The following is an 8,078-nucleotide window of genomic DNA, read 5'->3' as shown; positions in this document are numbered from 1 at the left end:
AATATTTGCATAGTTGAGTTTACCTCAGTTTCAAGTTCAGCTGTCTACAAGCCCTCCCGCTCATTAAACCAGTGCCCTCCTTGGCTATCTGTCTGAACCCTCTAGTCCTCTGCAAATCCCAGAGTCAGGGTCATGGTCTTGACCAACAGTCTCTGCCCTGCTGCCACTTACTTACTTTGGTTGATGGTAAGATGAAGAAATGTCTTCATGCCATGATTTTATTTTGTCTTTTCCACAATGAGTATCTTGATTAGGTTTTGTAGGCAAGTTAGCTACAGTAAAGAAAGCATCACTGATGTGTCACCCTTTTGTAATTGAAAAGGGGATCGTTCAGGTAACTTTTAGATATACTGAAGGATAGTTACCTCTCACATCGTAGTTGGATGCCATTCCTAGGTAGAAGGGGGAGTGGAGCTAGGGTTCATTCTTGATTTCTCTTTATCTTCTCCACTTTAGATCTAAGTCCAATCATTCCTGTCTATTCTAATCCATATAGATAGATAGATAGATTTCAAATATACATCTTGTTTTCTTTGATATTGCCATAGTCAAGATCTGTATCTTCTTTTGTCTAGACTTACACAGCCTCTTGAATAAATGCATAGTCACTAAAATTGGACCAGGGTTAGTATTTTGACTCAACTGATAATTTGTTTTGGGACCCCGAATATGATTTGAATTCCAAGTTTAAATTCCTCTACAAAAAGCAATTTATTGAAGTGCTTACCTCATATGGCTGTTGTGAGTAATATACTGGAAAATTCAGGCAAAATGTTTAGCACAGTTACTGGCACATGCCAAGTGGCTCAATACATTTCAGCTCTTTTTATCATGATTATCATTATCCATTTGTTTCCCTCTTCCAAACTGGCAGTCACATTAATCTTTCTTAAGTACATCTCTGACAGTGCCACACTTCTGATCAGAATCTTCCCATGTATCTATATATCTCATAATGCATATATGTATACTCTTCCCTATTATATAGACTAAAGTTCAAGTTCAACTTGGCATTCGAATTTCTCCCTGATGTGTCCACAACCCTGTTCTCACCTCATCTGCAGCATTACCCCTCCAGGAATGCTGAACTCCAGGCATTATAAACGACTTGTCATTTTTTGAACGGAAGATGACTTTGAACTTCTGCATCTTTGCATATGTCACTTTGGAAAACTCTCTCCTCCTTCTTTTATATACCATATCCTGCCTCAGAGTGTTGCTTTAGTCCCAGCGCTTTGCAGGTGAATGCTGAAGTCAACCAGACAGGTGGACTTCTCTGTCCACTTGGCTTTGTGGATATGGGAGTTCCATATCTTCCTCTTGTCTTTCTTTTTTCTTTAAAATAGGTGCTTGAGTCCTGAGTTAATTGAGATACTCTTTTTTTGTGTTTAGCCCAATTCAGTTCACCTTTAATTTAACTTCATCTTGGTGTAATTCACTGCATCATCAGGCTCTTTTGAGGACTGACTGTGAAATTTCGCCTGGTTGAATGGCTTCCAGCAGATTTCTCACTGACCCAAATCCGTGTGTTTTTTTTTTTTTCATCCCAGCCTTAATTGCTAGAGATTTACATGTCTGCCCTCCATTTTCATCCTCTGCATTCAAATACATCTGAAGAGTAGATGCTCTGACCATGAAGAGAGGCAGGCAGGAGGTTAATGGGCTTCCTTCTTGTCAATGTCTTCCTTGCTTGGGCATCATTAATTTACTACAAACAGGTGAAGATTTGCCAATCTGCTGCACAGCTGATGACTTGCTATTGGATCTTAGCTACCTTCTACCTACAGCCAGACAAAGGATCAATTGATTCTGAGCCCAGATGCATGGACAAGAGGGTTCATGCCTATGTGTGTGTGTGTTGGAGAGATCAAGGCAGAGAGCTGGAAGGAGGCATCTTCTTGTTCTTGTACCTATGGAAGCAAGGTGAATTTCTTTGAGTGTCTGCGAAGGGACAGACAATTCATATGAAGATTTTTTTTCCTCCTCCATAATTATTGAAACAGATTTAGAATAAAAATTAGAAGCCCATGCTTTAAATTTACCAAATAAAAGACTTTTAGGGTTATCATGGGTGTAGCCTTTTAGTTCACCGGTTATTTGATATTTGGATCTCTTCTATGTTGTTTTTGGAATGTAGCGCCTCTGTCTGGTTACTTCCAGTTTCTGAGGACTGGGCGCCTCCACCAGCTATTTTTTCCATAGTTAGAAAGCTCCTGCCATACAGTGGACTCTTAAGATAATTACTCTTACTATTATACTTGTTATGATGCTACAGCTCTCAAGATTATGGATCTTAGAACCAGATATATCTAAATTTGAATCCCAGTCCTCCCAATTACCTTTGGGCAGTGATTCTCAACCAGGGGTGATTTTGCCTCTCCAGGGATATTGGGCGTTATCTGCAGACACTTTGGGATGTCACAACGTGGGGAAGGGACTAGTAGCATCTAACTGGCAGAGGCCAAGGATGCTTCTGAACATCCCACAATACATAAGGCAATCCTCACATGTGAGTAATGTTGAGGCGGAGAAACCTTCCCTTCATCAAGAACCTGAACTATCTCGGGGTCAGTCTTCCCATCTGTAACAAGAGATATAACTAGAGTTGGCTTCACAGCATCTTGAAAATTACGTGGAATTCTATCTTGGATATTTTAGCAGGTGCCTGGCCCAGTGTAAGCACTTAGGGAAAATAGTTCTTGTAATTATAACCTATAAAAAGCATGCATCATGTTGCTTGGGACTTAGCTACAGTAATAAGGGGGTAAACATTAGTACTAGCAGTACTACTACTACTGCAGCCCTTCAGATAACAGAAGATAGGTTAATTTTACTCTTTCCTATTATCTTGTTGTTCCTCATGATACCAGTCCAAGCCTTCATATCAGACCAGCTTTTCATACCTGGCCTGGTCTGTTTTGTTAGTTTTATTTTTCACGTGACATTCAGATCTCAACAGAGTCCCCTAGGCATGGTCTGAGCAATGCATGGCGGAGCTGTCGCCCTTGTGTTTCTATTCATTCTGTTTCTATTCATGTTGCTTTCTTAGTGGTCCTCTTACTGTTAACTTGCACTGCGATCTCTGATGCCCAAATTGCTGAATGGAAATGACATAAGGAAGGAGAGGAAGGAAGAACTCCTGGCTGAACGTGTGTTTATAAAATGTGCATTTTGGGGAGCACCTGGGTGGCTCAGTCGGTTTAGTGTCTGCCTTTGGCTCAGGTCATGATCCCAGGATCCTGGGATCGAGCCACGCATCAGGCTCCTTGCTAAGCAGGGAACCTGCTTCTCCCTCTCCGACTCTCCCTGCTTGTGTGCTCTCTCTCTCTCTCTCTCTGTGTCAAATAAATCTTTAAAAAAAATTTTAAAAATTAAAATGTACATTTTTGATGAGGAATCCAAAAAAACACTACCTGGACATTTCTGTCTAACCCAGGCTTTTGGGTCCAGCTTCTGGAGGTTGAAATCAGGAGCTAAAAGGTGAGGATGAAAGAACACTCAAAAGGAGACAGGTAGCACTTATGGTTTTTAATCCCGTAATACTTCTCATCAGAACAATGACAGGAGCATGGGACTCCTCCCAGGGCTCTCAGAACTCCCAGTGTTGCAACTACATGAGCTTGGTTTGAGGTTCGATCTCAGCCTCACCGTCTCTCTCTCTCTTTCTTTTATCACATTTCTCTACCTCATTGTGCACATCGAGCAAAATGAGAGCATTCCTCAAGACCCATCCGCCCGTGCACACAGAATCCCTGTGCAAATGGCTCCCTAGGATGGATCTCTATTATTTCACCAAAAAACATCAGAGGAGGAATTTGTTCTGCTCTGCTAAAGACATGATTTCCAGTTCTTTCTACTGTCTTAGCTTAGTTTTTTGACTGCTCCCTGGGAAAAGGATGGAGAGAATAGAGGAGGTATCTATCATCCTTAGCTGAGCTCGTTTAACTGGGACTGAATAAGGGAAGACAGAGATAATAAAGGATTATCGAGCCATGGAACAGAACAAATCCTCAGATGTATGTGTGACCCCCATACCCACACATTAGCCCCCCATAGGTGCGTGGGACAGCTCCATCATACCGTAGTTTGGTCCCCTTTCTGCTCTCCCCACATCCTTCTTTCGTTCCTCCGACTGTCTGCATCATTTCAACAGTGGTTAAAACGACAGGCCTCAGACCAGCCTGGGCTCCAGGTCAAGCTGTGTCAGCCTTGGATGATACTAATGTCACCTGTTCTCCAAGCTCGTGGGGAGTAGGATATGAGGCCATGGCGTCCAGCATAGAGTAAACACTCAGGAAGTCAGCCCATATGAAGTGGTGGTGTCACTAGTGTGCCTATGTAAACCTGTCCTGTAGGTCGCCTCCTCTCCATTTAGTAAATGTAGAACATCAGAGGACAGAGAGGCAGGGTCCGCTGTGTTCCGTGGTGAGCGTGTATGAATTGGCAGGCCCAGGTTTTGAACCCTAGGGTAATAAGATAATTTTGCACAGTGTTTCTAGCATTTTTTTAAAGATTATTTTTATTTATTTATTTGACAGACAGAGATCACAAGTAGACAGGCAGGCAGGGTTAGGGGGGAAGCAGGCTCCCTGCTGAGCAGAGAGCCTGATGTTGGGCTCAATCCCAGGACCCTTGGATCATGACCTGAGCCGAAGACAGAGGCTTTAAACCCACTGAGCCAGCCAGGCGCGCCCCTCTAGCACGTTGTTTTGTCTCACTTCTTGGCATGGACCCTGGCACTATGATTAAGGATGTGAAAAACAGGACTTAGAAGCCCCCCCCCGTCTTTACTGAGCTATAGTGAAGTGTCAGTATTGCAAAGTTCATGGTGGCCCAGTTTATCTAAAATGCTTTAACGTGCGTCTCACAGAAACTGGAATTTCCTGAGGCTCAGAGAGGCTTGGTGTGTGTCCGAAGTCACACAGCAGCTGAGCTGGAGCTCATGGGCGGGTCTTCTTCTGCCAGATCTGCTGAGTTTTCAATCTGAGGGGAGAATCTCTGTTCTCCCCTCCCACCGATATTGCTCTCAACAGTCTCTCCACCCGTTTTAGTGTGGTGGTGGCATGTAATCACGAATAATAAAGCAAGCCTGCTCTCACTGTCATGCAGGAATGGGAAATTGAAATTATAAGTCATTAAATGGAAAATCCCCAGCCTTACAGTAACGCCAACTCAGCCTCAATCCATTACTGCCTATATATTTAGCTAGTCTATTTTTAAGAGTTTAATATTGAGAAATAGGACATATTTATAATGCAGCTGCATTAATTTCGCTGCAAAATCCCTGCTATTTGCTATAGTTGACTTACATGTGTTTAAATTTACAACCACCCTTTTGCACTGGGGAGATAGGCCCTTAGTTTAAAGGAAGACGCGTGGAAAATCTGCCAGTTGAATAGTAAGATTGTACAAATCCCATAGTCTGCGCTCTGGTGTACCCCTCCCCCCGCCATTGCATGGCTTCGTAATGGACTTAAGTCACGATGTGTATTCTCACACACCGCTCATTCAGTGGCCAGTCATCCACCCCTCAGAACCTTTGTCCACTCATTCACCAACCACAGCCCAACGCTGCAAGCTCTGAATGGATGGGCTAATAGTCTTTATGCCCCTGAAGAGGGACACCTCAGTTTCAGGTCATTGTTATTTCTAGGATAGCCTTCATAATTACCATTAATGCGATCAAAGGGAAGCTGGCTAAGAGGGGTTACTTTCATCTATTCCAATATGCAGGTCAGTTCATTAAATCATTGTTTATTGGTCGCGCTCCAAAACAATCCTTGGGGTAGCATTGGGAGATACTTGTCCAACCCCGCTCTACATAGGTTAGATGACGCTTGAAAAGTAATTAATCTTGCTGTGCCTCACTTACCCATTTGTAAGATGGAAATAATAATACGCATCTTGTCAGGTTGCCTACCAGTCAATCATTGCTACAATAGTGCTACATAACAAACAGCTGCAACATCTCAGTGGCATCCAACAAGAAACATCAATTTGTCATGTGTGTGGGGATTAGATGGAGTGTTGTGCTCATCTTAGATGGGTTTGCTCGTAATTGTCAGACTGGGGGCGGGGAGGGGTCCGTGCCCCAGGTGATAGGAGTTGGGTGACGGCTCCGTGCTGCAGAGCTGTGAATCCCCCACATGTCATTCATCCTCCGTTGGTGCCCAGCGGGCTGGCTGAGACCGGTCCTCCTCACGGTGGTGGCGGGTGTAAATGAGGGAGCAGAAGAATGTGGTACCTCTTGAAGCCTGTGCTTGTAACTGACATACGCTGACCTTCACCCACATACCATTGGCTGTAGCAAGTCACACAGCCAAGAGAAAATCAAGGTACAGTGAAGTACCTTCCATCTACCAAGAGGGTATAGCAAGGGTGTAGGTGGGGGGATGGGGCGATGAAAGGAAGCTAATTATTTCATGCACGCCAGTCATTATGAGAATCATATTAGATCATAACTGTTTACCTTAATATCTGTCACATTATAAACACTCCATAAATGGTAAGTGTTATTATTACTGCTGTTAGGATTATATGACTAAGGAGATGTCCTTGACAAATTGGAATGGAAATTTGAGTGAATCTCGGTCACAACCGAGATCAACCAGGGAAGTCCAAGCTAACTCTCTGGGGGGAAAAAGTGAAACCATGAAAAGGTTAAATTTCTGGGGAGGAAGGGGGTACGGATAAGAAGGTGGGCATCTCCCCTCCTGCTGCTAGAAAACAGCTGCTTCCGGCTCATGATGGTGGAGTTCAATCTTCCCTGGCAACACACGCACACACACACACACACACACACACACACTTTTTTTTTTTAGACCTAGGAATCCCTTGGAGGTCAGAGCAAAAACTTGATGAGTCTGACAGAGTGAGGCGTGAGGGTAGACGGAGGGCCAAGAGCAGAAAGAAGTTCAGGATCCAGGATTAATGTTGCAGTGGTATCCAGGTTCCAGGTTTTGGCTACAGGCATGGGGTAACCATGGACCTGGGCTGAAGTAGAGTGGAGATAGAAGGCCCCAAGCCAGGCATGACAGTAAAGTTTATCCATGAGAGGACAACGGGGAGTTCGAGGCCACGGTCCTTAGTCAAAGGCTATGAGTTAGCCAAAAGGGAAGGGAAGAAAGCAGCAGGCATTAAGCTTTGACTCAGGGCAAGGCCCTCTGCAAGCTTATCTCACTTAAGCCCCGGGAACAATAATGATAATAAAGGCTGTACTTCGTTGAGTGCTTAATCCGTTTTGGGTACTGAGCTAAGCACTTTGCATGTATTATGGCATTAAATTTCAACCAGAAAAAAACCCACAAAACCACACGCTTCTTGAGGGAGATTTATGCTCAGGGTTTTACAGGTGAAGAACCGGGGCTTAGGGCCGTGGAGAAACACACCTAAAGCCAGAGAGTGCATCAGTGAGAGGAGGAAGGTGAAAGCCAGGTCTCTGGGATTCCTACTCTGCAGACTCCTTCTGAACTGGCAGGGCGAGGCACTGGAAAGGGTCATGGGGCTAGAGAGCGGGGCTCTCAAGTAGAGGGGCTCTTCGAATGAGGGTTAGGAAAAGAGTTAGAAGTGTATAGCTAGAGCGATCATTCTTCCTAGCTGAAGATGGATTCTCTCGGTAATGGAATCATCTCCCACTGGAATCTCTAGAAGAACCAAACTGTGTGGGATTTTCTCTACAGTCATTGTCCCTGTCACCTGCGGATGGCTCTCTTTTTACAGTCTCCTTTACCTAGTTCTGCATTCTTTAAGGTTCGGGACTAGCTGGCATCTCCAGGAATTTTCAAGAGCCTTTCCACTTGCAAAAGGAATTGGAGGGCACGCTCTCAGTGTTCTTGTCACACTTCTCTGGGTGTTTCGCACGCACTCTTTTCATTATGTTTACTTGTCTCTTGCACTAAAGAGCTTTGCGGTTGAAAGAAGGGACAATGTACATTTCATCCCTGTCTGCCCAGCACCTGCGTCTGGATGCAACACCCAGGACTACTGTTGGCTGCAGAATCCCAGTTGTAGGACACAGGTTGCCCCGCAGCCCCAGGCCGTGCAGAACCACACACTTGGCCTTCCTATGCAGTTACAGA

Source organism: Mustela putorius, unplaced genomic scaffold (genome assembly GCF_011764305.1).
Source record: "Mustela putorius furo isolate JIRA1106 unplaced genomic scaffold, ASM1176430v1.1 tig00537301_pilon_pilon_pilon, whole genome shotgun sequence".
NCBI lineage: Eukaryota > Metazoa > Chordata > Mammalia > Carnivora > Mustelidae > Mustela > Mustela putorius.
The sequence above is the reverse complement of the archived record's forward strand: the minus strand, read 5'-3'. Positions refer to the sequence as shown.